General features: G+C 42.2%; 1 protein-coding gene across 6 annotated transcripts in view; it reads right to left on the reverse strand.

Annotated features, from left to right (window-relative positions):
* Window positions 1-18476, reverse strand: part of EXD3 (exonuclease 3'-5' domain containing 3) — a 248277-nt gene extending 229801 nt beyond the window's left edge. For 5 of the 6 annotated variants that reach the window (XM_068414141.1, XM_068414140.1, XM_068414142.1 and 2 more), the window contains exons 1-2: window positions 17792-17967; window positions 12853-12921 (exon numbers count right to left, since the gene is read on the reverse strand). The gene's annotated coding sequence lies outside the window, so the exon portion shown is untranslated. Of the gene's footprint in view, window positions 1-12852; window positions 12922-17791; window positions 17968-18378 lie in introns of those variants that run through there. The other variant, XM_068414138.1, reaches the window with a different exon arrangement.
* Window positions 18477-18694: the final 218 nt, after the last annotated feature.

Raw genomic sequence — 18694 nt, forward strand, 5'->3', positions numbered from 1 at the left:
CCATCTGTGCAAGACAGCATATAGAAAACTGAGTTTACACAGATGGGACATATCACACACTCCCTTATGTCCCTATCAACACACCAGCTTTGCAAATCTGCCCTAAATAAAAACAAAATCAACAACACGTCATGTCTGAGGCCAGCAGGGCTGCGTAGGCCTAGCATGTACTTGGCAGAGTGTGGATTGTTCTCTCCACTTTGAACAAACAACTCCCTTATACATGGAAAACTTGCTAACGTTCAAGTATTCTGCTGTGTTCTCATGTCAGGAGGATTGTATTCAACTAAGTCTCCTAAAGGGATCAACTAGTTGGTCATCAGATTCATAGAGATGAAGCTATAGGTTGCTTAAAAACTAGCAGGACACGACACAGCCTTCTTGCAATCCACAGGAGGGACAAATACTGGTCTGGAACATTTTCTAGTTCCATTAACTCTTTACCAACATGTAAAAATAACACTTTAAAGATGTTTATTTTTACAAGTTACATTAGGTGAAGAATATAGTTGAACAATATAGCTGAACACATATGGAAATGCTTAAGCAGCAGCTCCATTTTCTTTCCAAGAAGTCTGTAGACAAATACAATAAACTTAAGTTACACACGACAACTCAATGTACTACACACACACAAAAAAAACCCAAAACACACCAACAAAAAAGACAGACAAAAAAGTGTGTTCTCATAAAAATCAAACTTCATTTATTTTGTAGGAGAAGCATCTGAGAGAGGAGGGAGTAGCTGGAACAGACGAGTGCAGAAATAGCAAAATACAATTAAAGAGAACAAGGCACCAGAGATGAGCCTTATGAAGCAAGATCGCATCTTCATCTAGCTAATATCGTGTCTTAGACAGTGGTCAGCGGCCAATACATAAGGAAAAGAACTAGGCAGCTATACTCCTGTCCTGGTTTTGCTGGGATAGAATCACAGAAGCAATTTTCTGTTCAGAAAAGCTGCACTTTTGAGAAAAGTGCAGCACCCAATATGGTGGGAACAAAGCTGATATAAGACACTTTGTTTCAGTTTGTGGCCAGCCATGGTATGTGGGCTTCTGCTGGGAGTGCACAGCTTGAGATCACTATCTGGGCTGAGTATAACTCTGTGTATTTTATATTAGCATTAGTATTAATATTAGTTTTTATATTTTGTTAAATCTGTTTCCATTTCAACCCACAGGTCTCCTTTTCTTTTCCCGATTCCCTTCCTCAGCTGGGGATGGGTTACTGGGTGATAGAACAGCTGGTTGTTGTTTAGCCTCCGATGCGGGCTAAACAGGGACAATTCACCAACACATTCCCTGAGCCTCCAACAACTTGTAGCTTAACGTTTCCACATGACAGGTCTTCCGTATTGGTATGAAATAGACTTTACAGATCTTTCTTCCAAGAATATATCCAACCGCTTTCATACAAACTCCCAGCACCAGAGTCTTGTTGCAACAGCTGCCACATTGTATTTATCACAAAGAAGCATTGCTTTTTGTTTATTTGGCACTTCCTACTGCCATTTGATGTACCTACTTTTTGTTAGGGAATGAAAGAGAAATGGGGAATGATTGCTATATCTTCTGTCCCACTCAGGCATCTTTTCTTCAGGCTCGGACATTCTTCATTTGCAAGCTGTTCCATCATCTGTTACTGGGGGAGGCAGTACCTTGTTTAGCCATAGCTGTAAACAGAATAATTCCATTTTCTCACATTACTCTACATTTATGGATGCCAAGTTTAACCTGCTCATTTATTTTCCAATCACACAGTACCATAAGGTAGGTACTTTTGCAGCTTTAGAGTTGACTATGCCAAAGCACTTCTAATTCACTCAGACTTTGTTATTTCTCTATGCATCGCCTTCCTCAGATCATCTGTGAGAGTGTTAAACTGCACAGGTCTCATATGAATCCTGTGTCACTCTGTGGTAATCACCCTCCACTGTAGCAAGGATTACTGCTTTTCTCACCTTTTAACCAGCCACTGGTTTACTAAAGACCATTCTCTCTTATCCCCAGAAAGATCACTTGCCTTAAGAAGCTACAGCAAAGGACCATGTCAGAAGCTGTTTGAAAATCTGAGGATACCATACACACTGGAACACCCCAATCCAGATGTCTGTTGAGCCTTTCAAATCCTTGAAGATTTGTCAAGTGCAACTTCCTTTTACAAAAGACATGTTGACTCCTCCATGTTCATATAAAATCATGTGCCAAATAATTCTAATCTATATTATACTTTTGACGACGCTGCACAACACAAAGCCAGATTTCTGTCTGCCGTTCCCCAAGCTCCCTGGAACTCTTTTGCAAGTTGGCATTGTGTCAGCCCTATCTATTCTCTATTAGGGCTGAGGAGGTTTTAATTGAAAGGTTGCACACAAGTGTTAATAATTCAACAGTTTCTCCCTTGAATCCCTCCTGGGCTCTAACATCTTCGTCCCTGCAGTCAGTTATTGCTCACTGCGTTCTTAAATTCTTCCATTAGTAGTTGGGTTTGAGATGGGTTCTGGTAAAGAAAGCCTCAAAGTCATCTGTTTCTTTCTGCTCCACCTTCTGCAAGTGATTCTTTCACACCCTAGTCTTAAAGGGTTTTCGCAGACTTTTAGACAAGCTTCTTATTCCCAGCCTATTTGGGAAAGAAGTGTTACTTTTTATACTTTCTGAAAGCTGTTCCTCTAAGTTTTTGGCATTTCAAAGTGTTTGTTCTTTTCTGTCTTCCTCACTTGGTCATGACTTCAGCTTTTGGAAGGATGCCTCTGACTCTATAGCCTTTCTTCCCTGCTGTTTCACATCATAACTTTTCTCTCTCTCAATCGGCTTTTGACAGGGCCGAGGCATTCACTCTGCAGTATAGTGCCTTTAAGCAATCTTCAGGCTACCTACAAACATTGCACCATTTGCACTGCTCCTTTCAGTTTCTTTTTACCAAGCTTCCTCATTCTGATGTACTTTCCCTTATGGAATCAAATAGCAGCTCACTTGTTGGTTTGAATAACTTCTGCAAGGGTGTGTAAGCACCCTTGTGTCCACACCTATGAGAGGGCCACTGGCAGTAAGATTTGTACGAAGTTCTGCATGATTTCCAGGAGAAAGTCAAAAGCATCTTCCCTCTTTCTGAGTTCCCTGACCAGATGTTTCCCAAAGGTGTCATTTGTGATGTCTGAGGACTGGGGTGTCAGTTTGCTCCCATTGCGATTCCTACTTTACTACATACTCTATTTTTCTATACTTTTCCTATCTACAAGTTCCAAGAACTTCCAATCTTAAGGATTCTGTTATTAACACAGTTATTTTCCTGATTTGACATCTAGCTTTAAAGACATTGTACTATTCCCCAATAGGTTTGAACCACTCTGGCATTCTTATGTAATCTATAACTTGGCATTAGGGTGTTCCAGTTGGTGTTTTCCTTCCATCAACTTTCTTAGTCCTATTTAAGAGTCTCACATAAAACCCAAACTCCCTAGGTCATCCACCTTATTTCCTAAGATTTCAGGGCATGTCTGGAAATACATACATATTTGGTCCAATTTTCTACTTTTTTCATGTTATGTCAATGCTAATCTAAGGGGGAAAACTGTCATATGATGAAAATGACAAAGCGAACATGGTGGGTGTAAGTTTTAGTGATTAAAAAAATCAGCTATGTTCAAGAAGAGCTGGGAAGTGTTGGTTGAACAATTACCTAATAAATTCTTGCATCAAGCATTTTAGTTTCTTCTGGACTTCTAAAGTTTTTCTGCTATTATTTGCCAACAAAAAAAGGCTACAGATCTATACGGAAGGAAAAAAAGAACCAGCAAGTGTATTTTCTACTAGTCACTACAGACAAGAGACAAAATCTATACTAATTAAGCCATCAGCCCTAGGGGAAGGAGGGAAATGTTCTGGTGTCTTGATTTGGGGGTTAACTTGTATATATTTGAGAAACTTAGATGAACATGACCATGTACTCTGAAATTTTTCCATATTTATTATAATTTCAATGTGTCCCTGAACCTATACACTAAAATACATGTGAAATCAGACCTGATTATCAGTGCTTCTTAAGTCTCTTAAAAGGAAAAAAAACAAAGAAGAGTAATTTATCACACAGAGCTACATGGAAGTCTAGAGAGGAAGAGAGACAGGGAAATCACTAGAGAAAGGCTGCATCTACTGCACTGACCAACTACTGAGAAAGAGAAGACCAAACCTAGTTACAAACTGCTGTTGAATTTTGTATCCTATCACCCAAAACCTGACACATGATAACCTGCCACTCTGGACAAGTGGATAGTTCAGCTTATTTCTCAGTTTATTATGTTGCGTTTTCCCTGTTCATTCTACAGAAAATGTGAAAGTTATTAATTACTCTTCAAGAAAGGTAATTAGTATTTACCTACATATTCATCATCTAAGTACAGAATAATTGTTTTCATTACTTCTGTTACGTTGTCCTCAGTCAATACATGAACATCAAGAAAGATGAATCCACAAGACAAACAGTTCTGCTCATCTCAAGAAATTAAAAATAATTGCTCTCTTTGGAAATTCAGCATCAAATGCATCACTGAATGAAACATTTTCTTTAGAACCTCGAAGAAAAGCAACAAATGACAGGACCTTGCAAGGAGTTTATTTTCATTGCTCTCTGAAAAATAACTGACAGTTATTTAACCCTCACCCAACTCTTCCTGTTGATGTTCATGTTGATGCTGATCACATTTGACACCTCAAAATAGCACATCAGTAAGAAAATAAGCTATAACTGAAAAGATATCATTAAATGTGATTTTGTTTTTCAAACACTTGTTAATGCTAATACCATTACCTTTTACCGAAGCATAAAATGATCAAGGTAAAGAAATTGCTGAAAAACTGAATGCTGGACATAATGTTACAGCCAACATTTTTAGGCCAAAGGCTAAAACCTCATAGAAGGAAAGACAAAGTTACAGGAGAGAGAACAAAAAGCATCAGCCCTAATATTACACACACTGGTTAAACATGTCAGGTGACTATACAGCAAGTCGTGAAATGGGATTTAGGCATCAATAAGTAGTAAAGTGCTACTGTTCATTCAGCTGAGCCCTCCACTACCCTATCTCTGTTCCTGACGCTAAGGTCATATAGTCAAAGAGCCCCTTATCACACCTATCACTTGAAAAAGCACAGAAAATAAAGTGAAAGCAATTAATGTTTTCCAGTTATTACACTCTATCTCATACCATATTTTAAATTGCCTTGAGTAACAACTACTGCCTGCTGCTCTAAATCATGCCAAAGAAGCTGCAGAATCTGCCAGTTAAGTTATTCATCATTGACTTATCCCTAGAAGAAAAACTATGGGCCTTGCAGTTACACTTTTCGCAGGGTTTGAGAGTATAATACCCAGCAATGAGAACAAAGAAAGGCAGGATCCCAGGCAAGCCAGACCCACCACTTCATGGCCTTTGTTACTCAAAGTAGTAACAGCAATCCTAGGATAGACCTTCTGCCACATCTCTGAGATGTAGCTGCAGGTACAGTACATGAACCACGCCACACCCTCAGCACAAACTGCTCCTGTTAAGAATTTCAGTTGTATGTTTAAAGTGCTTACATTTTCATTCACCATTTACCATAAAGCCTACCAGTAGAAAAACAAATACCAAAGAAGGCAAATTAACATAAAAATCAAGGAACATACAAGACACCGTGAGAACAGGTTTAAGGGGGAGGGGAAATGTTTACATCATCTTCCAGAGAAAGGTGAAGGAATTCTCGATGCTCAGGACAACATGGCCCAAGGGAAATGGTAACAGGAGAGAAATAAATTATTTCACCTCTGGGTTGAAATCCAAGTCAGGCTGGTAGTAGCCAAGAACCATTAGCTTAACATCTGCTAACTGTTTGGTAACCCACGTGAAGCGAGTTCTATTCCTTAGTGTCCACATCACAGTCCCACTAATTGGCACCACGTTGGCAATCTAAACAGAGAGGTTAAAGTCTGAACATACAGCAAGCATGAACTACAAGATTAGTCAACTTCAGTTTGCAGTACATATGTGATAAATTATACATTTGGTATACGTAATTCCATCTAATCGCCCCACCATCCTGTTCTACCCTCAGAATAAAATCATAAATCCAAGCAAGCCAACAAACTGTCAGCATTCCCTTGTCATGCATACAGTTTCTGAGTTAGTAAGACACATGAAGTTCATAACTATTCAAAGTAACTTAAGCAACTGCTTAAATTTTAAGCAAAATACCGTACAGCATAAAGTATGAGCTATTGAATAATAGGTACCAATATCCACAAAAATAATCCCTTTTTCTTAACTTCAGTTTTTAACTCACAAATGCAACACTCACTCAAAATGCAATAAAGACAGTCTTGTAAATCCCAAATAACAACACAGCTCTTTTCTCTTTGTCTTTCCTCCTTCTGCAGCTTCCCAACAACGAAAGAGTGCAAAGGAACAAAACCAACGTAAGAACAAGACCCATTAGCTTTTAGAAAATTATCCTTTGTATGGCCCCATGGCAAAATACTTGTTTCTGAGGACAAAAAGTGATAATCTCTTAAAAAATAGCAATAAAAGAAAATTGATTTTTCATATTATCTGAATATGGCAGCACAAAAACCAGTCTAAACTATGAAGGAAGGAAACTCATGTTACAGTTTAGAAACTGCTCCTGATGTTTACACATCACTTCAGTCTACAGAACTGCTTATGATGGGAACATAAAGCAAGCTGTTGAGCATGAAGGGAGATATAAATGAAGCATCTTTGCCAGAACTCTACCAGAAAACAGAATCACACAGTAAGTTAGTTTGGGAGGAACTTCTGGAGGTTTCCAATCCAATTGGCTGCTCAAAGGATGGCCAACTTCAAAGCTGGACGAGGTTGCCCAAGGATATTTTAGATGAAAGCACAACATAGTACGATGCCCTACAAAATCCCCATATAAAGAAATTGTTCTTGCTAGCTGAATACCTCTTTCATTTACCACTGCTCTGGAAAGATTCAAGTTCTAAGCTGTTTTGAGAAGTAGTAATGGCTAGCTGCCATTAAGAACAGTGATAACTGAAAAGGAAACAAATCTAATCTAAATATCCATTAGTACCAAGGTTTGGAGAACTTAACTTGGTAGAATGCAGACTTGAGGACAGGAGACTGTCTGAGAGAGCTTGGAAAGTATAATCTTCCCAAGATCCATGTTTTATCTTACACTGGAAAGGTATGCTCAGCTCTCAAAAGAAAAACGCAGGCAGTGGCAAAAGGCCAGCCTGCAGGAAAACAACCCACCCCCGGTAAGTCTGCATTCCACAGCCGTGTTCAAAGGGAGGGATTTTTTTCTTCTTGTGCAAGAAACACTTGCAGAGTTAACATCCAGAGAATTTGATAGCATCTAAGTTGCCTTAAACATGAAGAGTCTCCTGCTTTTAGCACAGGCTGCTAACCATCACCTGGCTCACCTGTCCTCTGACAAAGCCAGATCAGTTTAACTTCTACAAAAACACGCTGCCGGTCCCCAGCACCTGCACACATGCTGCCAAGGATTTTGTGTTCTTTCTTCAAGAGCTTGGTGGACTGAGGGATCTGCCTGATACAGCAAGACCACTCCTTCCTCAGAGCTACATCATCACTGCCAGGCCTGCTATCTGCTTCAGGCAGCAAGGATACAACCTTCTTCTTCCCATCACTGACTACTAAAGCCTCTAAGGTGATTCTTTTCTTACTTTCTTCTATAACTTTGAGAAGTAGAATACGACCATGCCACATTTTTTAAATGCCAGGCAAATTCCTTCTGCTTGAAGACACGTTATCATTAGCTTCTTTTCAAATCACATCACTGCAAAGAATTATATTGACACTTGAGCTGGGATCTGCTGTGCTGACATCTGAAAGAGAATTAAGGGAGACTGTGATGACTGCGAGGAGTCTAACGCAAGCTGGAAGAAACCAGGCTGGAACCAGAGAGACAGATATTGCAACTGTTCTGCCTTTGGCTGCATTCAGCCCACCAAGCTGCCGGTTCAGGATGTACTGAAGTAAATCTTCATAACTAATTCCTGATGCTACAGGAGTTAGTTGCCTGATAAAGTCCAAGTAAAAGTTGTAACCAAATGATGCAGTCAACTGTTTTATTGAGCAGCTCTAACATGAACTTCTGAACCCTCATCTAGGTATCAAGTAAGCATTGATAGTCAAATAAATGTTTTCTCACAAAACGAAGTATAGAAATAATACCAAATTCATGAGTTTCCTGAGAGTAATTCCTCTCCATTTGGAAAAACAGGAGGGGTCCAAGAAAGAAATCCTTCTCTGCAGGGGAGGGAGGCAGGAAGGAAGGAAATGTGAATTACATACACCTCTGGATTAGTCCCCCTTGAAAAAAAAAAAAAGGAAGGAAATTAGAGTTAACTAAAAAGAGCATGTTTAGCATCACTGCACAAGCTGGGAAAAAAAAAACCCTAGGAAATCCTGGCTAAAGATAATGCTGCCTCCTCCTGTCACTGCTGGGCTTTCCACAGTCACTGCGACAGGGAGAGGTGAAAGGTCCATTTTTCACTCTTTTATTTGCAGCACCACTTTGAAGTTACCTACAAATCAGAGTCACTATTTGATGGTCACCTCTCCCCTATGTCATTCTACGCTTTTTTTGTAACAGGGCTGTTAAAAAAAAAAAACAAACATGTGTTTTCACTTTTTTTTTATTAGAAAAGGATAACTCATAACTGAGCAGAGACAAAGGCTCTGTTGATACAACAACATGTGGATTAAATCTGAAAGGAGAAAGCAAGCTGTTCTATTAAACTGACAATCCTGCACAGAGGGCTTATATCTAAATTGGTGTCATAAATCAATAGAAAAGATTTCTCTTTAGCTTAAACAACCATTTGTTTAGGCGTGGAACAAGAGCATTCTAAAATTGCTCTGGACACTGTACACAGAAGGGTTTTTTCAGTTCTGTTCTTCTTTTCTTTCTTTTGTGTTTTAAGTATATCCCCAAAGTTTTGCATTTGCTTTAGTTAAAAATATTTACTTTTAATAAATTTTTTTTAATAAAAATCAGATGGTACCTGGAACTGATTTCAGAGCTAAAGCAAAGATGACACTAGCATCTACTAATTACCTTTAATACATCATGCCATGAAGATGGCATTGGCTAACCCATGCAAACATGTCACCACACAACTCCAGCTAGGCTTCAAAGAATGACAAAGACCAAAACATAAATCAGCATAAAAACGAACTTTCAGTTCCACAGAAATGTGGTGTGAGAAAATATTTGTAGGAGGCACTACTCAACACTGGAAAAAAGTATTTCATACAAGCACGCTGGAGCTCCTCTTCAGCACGTTCTGTAGATGTCACTGCCTGCTAGATCACTATTATTTTTTAGAACACCCAAACTATACATGTGGTAAAACACGTGAGACTGCATCTACATATGGGACGGAGTATAACACTGAGGGGGCGAAGATTTTGGCTAAAGCTTCTGTCATTTAAAATTTCATTTCTAATATCATTTACAGAAATCACAAGAGCTGAGCTTTTCAAAATCATTAAAAATACAATCCCCAGCCCCACAGATGAAAATGCTTTACGGTTGGTAACTGTTTTTTTCTACCAGGGAAGCCCTTATTTATTCAACTTCCCCTTAAATTCCATTTGCCAGTCGGGTAAATAAGTTGCCTCAGAAACTACAGCTGACAGTGTCACTCAGATGCCATCTCTGATAGCCTGACTGTCCAGCCTGCCTCGCCTGCTGCCCTACTCCCAACTCACCGAAACAACCCAGGGGCCCACACAACAGCCCGAGGGTCAGGTCTGGGCTGCTCACTCTCCCTGACCCACTGCCCTCACTCCAGAGAAGCTGCTATTGCCACCCTCCCACAACACGTGGTGGGAGATGGGAAGCATACAAGTTATTGTGCCTGCGTTTAGCCCCACAGCTGTTTGGCAAGGCTGCCTAGCCAAGACCTTACTGTAAGGGCTGCTCACCTCGTTCCAGTCAACTGCCTTACCCTCTGCAGGAACCTCTCCAAAGTGCTTCTTTCCATACATCTGCAGCCACCCACATGGTACCATGTCTCAGCTCAGCTTCTGCTGCCTCCTCATGTACCCTCTAGTTGGGACAGACATGAAGGACTCCTGAGAAGGAACATCTCAGCTTTCCTTCCTTATGCCAAGCAACCACTCTTTGCCAAAAAGCTAACAAGGAGCCATACTAGTGGGACAGAAAGCGGAGGTGCAAGAGGAGATTAAAAAAAAGGAGAGGAAAAAGATGGCCTGACAAGTACTACTACTTATTTTTCTGCTCTAATTTTGGAGGAGTGGAGTCTCCTGGCCATTAGAGTTCATGGAAGCACTACACAGTTCTTTAGGACACAGAGCAAAGTACTATCTTCTGGCTGTAGCACAGAATCTGCTTTGATAAACTCTCAGGTTGACAATGTCTACCACCTTGAACTCACAGATGACAAAGCTGTCACCTCCGAGTAAAGCTAAACCCCTGGCAAGAAAGATGTGCCAGTCCCAGCTGGGAGGAATACTTCCCAGGAAGGAGATGGGTCAGTCAGCCAGACGGCTGCATTCTGTCCAGAGCTGTTACTGCCTTATTCTGTGACCTTATTTCAAATCACAGCCCCACGCGATGCCTCTGGCTCTCATCTTTGAAGGCACACCAGCACCACCGATGAGTGGCTACGTAGAACCTGGCTACTAGCAGTAACGCTAACACAGAAGTGGGAATTTAGAGGCTAAGTAAAGCACTATATTAAAGCTGAGGTTTATGCTATGTAGGCATGATTCCAGCATAGGAAACATGCACTTCGGTTTTGCCAAGCCTATTCAGTGTGGGTATGATTCAGTGCTAATTGCTCTGAAAAATGTTTCAAGTTACACCGGTTTGGTATGCTTTTTTAAAAGGAAAACAAGGTATGTTTTGGACAAAGTTAAGATTATGTTTATGTTTACAGACAATCTGACTCCTACATACAAAGAATGCTTCTCCTTCGACAAAAAAAACCCAAAAACATCAAGAAAAGTCAAAGGTAATGCAAATGATCTGGCTCTATAATCTTGCCAGAACAGAAGAAGCACCAGAGCAGTTGAGCAGTAATTGTGGTCTCAAATGTGACTTCCCTGACTCCTGCTTTGCTCTACATTTTAATTATATTTTTAAAAAATTCTAAAACATTTCAGATTTCAAAGCACATTTACACACACATTGATTAATCCTCCCAAGGTAAAAATCATTATCCTTTTTATTACAGAAGGGAAGTGAAAGACATCATAACCTATTTCTCAAAGGCACAGAAGGAACTGATGTAAGGGCTGGAATTAATACCCCAAGAGTTCCTGAAGCAATTTATTGTTTCTAAAGGATTTATTTTTCTTAAGATGATAGCAACAATACAAAAAAAAAGTTTTAAAATTGACATACATTTAGGATCAATGCAGTTTATGGGATAAAGGCCATGAGAAAAGCAAGTTATTTAAATTAATTAATCCACAGTTGGAAAACTATAGTGACTTATCTAATAGATTGTTGCTATGTTCCAGCACAAGCATTAAATCAGCCTGCAACGTGGTCAGTCTTGCCTTGCATCATGAGATAGCGAAGTATATAGGGCAATCTGTCTCGAGCTTCACACTTTCTACTCTGGGGCAGCAATGACATTTGCATGGGGACTTTTCTCTGCAGAGGATGTGGTGAATGCCATCTGACATGTTAATCCAGAGTGCCCTCTAACGAAGCTGCAGCCACATTTCAGAACACACACAGGGGAGACTAGAAAAACCCAAAATGAGACTTTCCGGAAATTTCTCATTAAACACCAAACTTTGTTTCCATTTGAATAAAAGGGGAAAACATAATATACACCAACTGGTGACTGCTCCTGCACAGACATTTTATATTTCCTCATATTATGCAAGCCCTCATCGGTAAACATCTCAGGAGACAGCAGAACTGAAGAGAAAGATCACAGTTCTCCCATTCTGAGAGAAGAAAGGATACGGAATCAGATGAAGTCCCAGGGCAGTTAACCCAGTACAACTTTTTAAGATAAACTGAGCTCTACACAATCTACTTTATCTGTAAGGAACTGCTGGGTAACTTTTCAACATAGGAAACAGTTAAATCAATCTTTACAAAATTAAGGGAATATCATGAATGAAGTTCACAAATCAAAATGAAATCCTCATAAATCTAGTCCCTAATACACTGCTGTACCATAAAATATTGCTTATTTGAAAGGATGTCTTCATCTAAGAGTGGTCACACAAACTAGTGATGAAACAGTATTTGCTACTGGTTTTGCTACTGTTTTACAGTATTTGCTACTGTACAAGTGTGTACAACTGGTACTTGGTTTCTTGTCAAGTTCCCTTTCACCTACCTACATAAACAGCCTGCAAAAAAAAAAGATGTATTACTTTCAGAAACTAACTCCACACAGAAAAGCCAATACTGATCCTCAGAACAGAAATTAATTTTAATAATCTCTGTGCCAAATTGTCCTAATAGAACTGTTCCACTTAAAAGATCTACCTATAAACAGGTGATGAGGGCACAGCTTCCCAGCGTGAGATCAGAACAGTCACAGGACCTGTGCAATTGCTGCCCTCATCCTCCCACCCCCTCCTGCACCAAGGCACCCCACTCAGTAGCTCCCCAAACACCCAAGCTAAGCACATAAGGTGAAAGAGATTGACAAAGTAATTACAGTTGAAAATGATTCTTTTCTAAACTGAGACTAGATAGGGGCAGGAATTCCTTAAGCTGTACTGCCCTCATCCTGCCAAACGTGGGGTTTGCCCCCATATTGTCAGATGCCTTTGAACTCTTGGGTTCAGAGACCCAGCAAACTCACCCCTGAAGGAGGATGGTGAAGGTGTTATCTGACGAGTGACGTCTGGGGAATTCCACTGCCACCACAGAGCTGTGAGGAAGCAAACAGGCCCGTTAACACACGGAGCTTTTTGTACACTCACCAACGCAGCACCCAGGTTCCACTGATCCCAACTTAGGCACCTCATTAAGTGCTATCTTGGAAAGCCAGAGATTGGCAGGCATCAAATGTTTTCTTGAACCAGAGCCTTACATACCTGCCAACATTTTTACTTCTTGCTAAACATCCTTACTGTAATGTTAAGATCTCGAGGCTAAGAGTCACAAAGGGCTAACAAGAACACCATACCAATGTTATAAATCATCCAGAGAACCACCGTCCTAATCCACGCAGGTCACCCACTTTAACAAACAGAACATCATCAGGAAACCTCCACTCCCATCCATCCGAATGTCCCAGTGGCAACCACTGCTTACAAAACAAAACCCAAACAATAACACTTTCAACTACACAGCTAATAAAAACCTGCTTTGCACAGTCTGAAAGAGCAGCTATTTATCCTGTAAAGCAAAACTGCATTCCCCTTCTCAAAGAGCCAAACCCACCTCCCTTTAGTTTGTAACAGTGTGAGATTTTAGTCCACAAGGAATATTTTTCCAAAAATTTACAGGCAATTGTATAACCTAAGAAAACCCACATGGAGCATTTTTATACAGCAAGCATTTCCCAAGCAGTGCAGAATTCCTCCTGTACTCTCTCTCACATTTTCAAACACTGCTATGTTCCAGCCAACTTTTTTCCTGACATTAACAGCTTATTCCTTGAGGAGGTTCAGGCAGAGTTTGACATTAAAAAGATCAGCAGCAGACAGACAGTGTCCTGTGGGGGGCAGGGGGGGAAAAGAACAACTTTTCTTTCAAGAACATGTAACGCAAATAAGGCTCAATGAATTTGCATGAAAATCAAGTTATCATAAAAGTGCCTTTTGAACCATATAGCAGAAAGTTTCCACAAAAATGTGGAAAAATGTATGAGCAAAAAACCTCTGAAATTAGTAACTGAACTGCACAGTTATGTGCATAGCTCTAAGGGTAACCCCTTGTACTGTAAAGTATTCTGCTTTTTGAAGATGAGCAACAGCCAAGAATAAATCGCACTGTATGGGTATAACTAGCCATAAAATGAGGAAAGAACCCAGCATTATTTTAAACAGAACTGTCTAAAATGACAGCAACCACACATTTAGACTTAACATGAAGCGTGACCTTGGCAGAGCTGGAGAAGTAATAAAGAGGAATTTATTTAAATGATGAAATACAGGAAGAGCTGGAGGCTCTTCTGCTCTAGCTTGGTAACGTGTACCAAGACTCACGGCAATGCTCAGCTTAGCAATATGCACTTAGTGAAAGACACAGGAGTCAGGTCTCACCTATCAAATTATTAAAACTTGGTTCAGGAGACAAACACTCTTAATTCCAACAGAAGGTCTCTGTCAAACTGTTTCTTTAGCTAACCCAGAGGCTGCCTGTGCCCCCTCATCCCCACTCCTCTCAGGCAACATCACATATCAGCAAGTTCTTTAAAGCAAGTTTGGGTAAAATTATTTATTCATAGGAGCAATTGCTTGGGTTGTCAAAGAGTATAAATGCATAGACCTGCTCCTCTTACCAGCTGGGAATGGACACGTCTACCTCTGTGTTAGGAGCCAAGCTATAACATCAGAGTGTCCTTGCAGAGCTGAACAGGGAACTCACAACACTGAGTGCGTTTACAGGGACCACGTGCTTCTGTCTCTCACCTCTGGAGAACAGAAATTACACTTCTTCCAGCTTCACCAACTCCTGTTTGCCACAGCTTACATTAAGGACCAACGCTACTTTGCATCACTGGAAAAGGCACAATTTGAAGCGTTGCAGTTCAGTCCTCCCGAACCTCTGCGCGTGCTCTGTGCACCCCACGTTGGCCTGAGGCAGTTTCATACAAGCAGCATGTTCAGCTCCCCAAACACAGAGAGCTGAGAAAAGTTGGCTGTAACTGCTAAACTGTAAGCACCCACAAAGCTTTGTGCAGGTGAGTGTTATTCTAACAGACAGCATTATTGCCTTAAAAACTCCAAACAGAGGTTTTCTGATGGATCATTTGCATCCCAGAACATGCATTTTGCTGGTTCTACTCCACATGCTAAGGTTTGATCATTCCTGCTCTATTGCTTGCGCACGCAGTGAGAAAAAATATGGAGCCAGAAGTCACAGCTATTGGTGATGTTTGTGCCAAGAAGTTGACACACAGCCACGAGCAGGTGCCTATTTCCACACAGAACCAGGGAGGCAGCAAGCCCTCAGAGCACACCAAAACACACGGTGCTACGTAAAAGGCAGAGTTTCACTATTCACCGAAGCACAGGGAGATTAATTGATTTATGTATTTTAATTAAAAAGTCGTAATTTCAGAGTGAGTCAACAGATCCTCTAGTTGACTCTACCACCCAGTACCCTTTTATAAAACCCACCACCCTGAAAGCACTCCTGTCCTATCGAAACAATACATTGACACAAACAGATGCCCAAATCCCTTCACAAGAACCTGATGAGATAAAACCAGCGCCAGCAGAAAGTCCCAGCAGGAAAACTCTGCTTTGCCGAGAGTGAAAAACCCATATGACTCCTTAATAAATCAGACTTTCCTGGAAATCCCTTCCTGACCTCAGTCTGGATCAGACTGCAAACATATGGGGAAGACACAGTAAACAAGTGTCTCCAGTTAGCCCGTACCCAGGGCTAAACAGCAACCAGTTGTTCTACCACCCAATGTCCCCTCCCCAACCAAGAAAGGGAATTGGGAAAAGGAGGGAGACTTGTGGGTTGAAATTAAAACAGATTTAATAAAATAAGAAAACTAATATTGATACTAATACAAAAAGACACAAAATTATACTTAGCTCACAGAATGGTAGCAAGTCCCTCCATAGATCACAACCATTGAGAAGAGAAAGAGGGAGAGCAGAGCAAAAACCTCCCCCATCCCCAGCAGCTTTCCCATTTATAGCGAACCTGATGATAACACTATAGGACACACCTGTGGGCCAGCTGGGGGCAGCTGCCCTGGATTTAACTGCTAATGACCTTGATCACCATCCCACAGCTGGCCACAAACTGAAAAAACATGGAACAGAAAAGTGATTCTATAAATTTTATCCCTGCAAAACGAGGACAACAAGGGAAGGTATTCTCTGAACTAGTATAGCACACCTGTTTGCCCAACTCAGTGTCTGCTCTCTGTGGCCAAACTGATGATTTAAAGAACAGCAGAGGTAGAAACACATTACTTTAACTTTCCTCTGTAAAAGCAGCATGGAGAATTCCCCCTTGAAGTAGAGGTTCATCTAAAAGCATAAGATTGCTTAAACCCATCTTAATTTAGAACTACAGCCCTTTAATGAACATTAAAAAAAAAATCCTGCTATTTCTGCAGCCAAGCAGCCTAAGAAGTACAGAGTCCCACAGGGTAACTCGCTGATAATCTCACCCGTTTCCCCCAAACTACATGGGCAGCCTCTCACCAGCAAGTTGCCCAAGACTTCAAGTTTAAGCCCATCTTCAAGATTGTTAGCATTTCCACTTAAGAGCTCCAAATAACAGCAAGCCTTTAACCTCTCCCGTAAACTATTCCTGTAATTAACCTCCATCACTGCTAGGAAATTGTGTCATATTTAAAAGAATTTGTGTAGCTTTGACTTTCAGTTACTGGATCTCATTATGCCTTTATTGGAAAGACTGAAAATATTCAGCTATCAGACAACTTTCCCATAGGCATGGATTTCCACAGAGTGGCTGAGTCACTTCTCAACCCTCTCCTTTTGGATGTGCCTGAATAAACTGAGTTCGTTAAGTCCATTACATGGCTTGTTTTCCAGAACCAGAGCATTTTTTGTGGCCTCCTCTGAACGCTTCGGTATTTTCATATCTTACTTGAGAGCTACTGCAACTGCAGATTATGTTCTAGTAGCCTATTCTAACCCCAGCATGTGCCCACACATGATGACTCAAATTTGATCCTCTTTAAAAAAAAAATAAAGACAACAATCAAATCAACTCTTCCCACAGCACTGAAGTTCAGATCGTGTCACTGATGAAACTAAATCCTGCAAGTCACTCTCTGCCACCCCTGTGTCTCTCGTAAGAAGCTATCATGGTTTCTAGACTTTACACTTTTATTTTTTTTCCATTATATTAAGATCCTTCTCCCACTTGGAACCATCTAACCAGGAAGGTCAGACCAGGCTAAGCAGTAACATCTTGTCACTGATCACCTCACCTATCTGTCATCAGTAAACTTTAACAGCAAAGGTTATAAACCTCCTTTTGGATAATTTAAGTCAGTAGTAGTATTTGAACAAAGAACTGGTAAGTAGAGGAGCTGACTGGAAATAGCCCACACCCATTTATGTCTTTCAATTAATGATCAAGATGTGTTCCTAAGCTCATTCTTAAATTTTGCCTTGCTGCCTTACACCACCACCGTTGTTTAATTAGTCAGGTCACACTAGAGTCAAATTCCTCAGAGAATTTCAAGTATGTGATACAAACTATACCAACAGCAGACTTAAACAGATCTTGAAATCCCCTCTCAAGAAGGAATACTGGGATGGTGTCTACATTTAGCCCCCACCCAGGGCTAAACAGTGACCAGTTGTTCTATCACCCAGTGTCCCCTCCCTGACCAAGAAAGGGAATTGGCAAAAGGAGGGAGACTCGTGGGTTAAAATTTAAACAGATTTAATAAAATAAGAAAAACAATATCGATGCTAATACAAAAGACACAAAATTATACTTAGCCCATAGAGTAGTGGCAAGTCACTGCAGGGATAGTAACCATTGAGAAGAGAGCAGAGCCAAGAGCCCCCCATCCCCAGCAGCTTTCCCATTTATAGTGAAGGTGACGTTAATGTCACAGCACACACCTGTGGGCCAGCCTGGGGCAGCTGCCCGGGATTTAACTGCTCATGGCCCCGATCTCCATCCCTCAGGCGGGGCCAGCACCCCCCGCCGAAGCCCAAAGCCGGGCCCCGGGGGAGCCGTTCCATACACCGGCACCGGGGGTCTGGCCCGCTCCGACCCCCGGGGCCTCCGCCCGGAGCCTCCCCCCCGCCGTACCGCGGGGGCTACCGGAAATACCGACAGGGGCACCCCCCCCCCCCCCCCCCCGCGCTGCCGTACTGGCGCCCCGCGCGCAGCCCCGCCGGGAGGCGCCAGCCAGGGAGGCCCAGAGACGCTTCGTGGCTTTATTTCGGCTGGGAAGCGCGTACACCCGGAGCGGCCCCGCCGCGCCCCCGCCCACCCCGCTCCTCTCGGGCTTCCGAGGCTCAAAAGCCCGCTGCGCCGCGCCGGACTCCTCCGCACAGGGCCGGGCCGCGCTTCCCCACGCCCGGGGGCTGCGCAGGGAACGGGCCCAGCGGCGGCGCCGCTCCGCCGCGGCTCTCTGGGCCTCCCCGGAGCCGCAGCCCGGCCCCAAGCTGCCCCGGTGCGGCCGCCGGCTCCTGCCACTCACCTGGCACCAACCCGGAAGCAGCAACGAGAACTCCCGAGTCCCTCGCTCAAAATATTCCCCCGTCGCGCCCGCTTTTCCGCTCCGTGCGGCAAACCCGAGCGGTCCCGGAACTTCCCGTGTGCAGCCCCGCTCCCCCATCGGCCTCTTTTCCGGAGGCACCGACGCACGGCGCCAGCAGGGGGCGGTGCCGCCCGTCGCAACGCTGCGAGCCCCGAGGGGCGGGGCCAGAGCAGGAGGCGGTTACCGTATTTACCAGAGCGCGGCGGCACCCTAATGCCTACCGTAATTACTGTAGTTAACGCGCGTTTCATTATGG

This window comes from Nyctibius grandis, chromosome 16 (assembly GCF_013368605.1).
Source record: "Nyctibius grandis isolate bNycGra1 chromosome 16, bNycGra1.pri, whole genome shotgun sequence".
Taxonomy (NCBI): domain Eukaryota; kingdom Metazoa; phylum Chordata; class Aves; order Nyctibiiformes; family Nyctibiidae; genus Nyctibius; species Nyctibius grandis.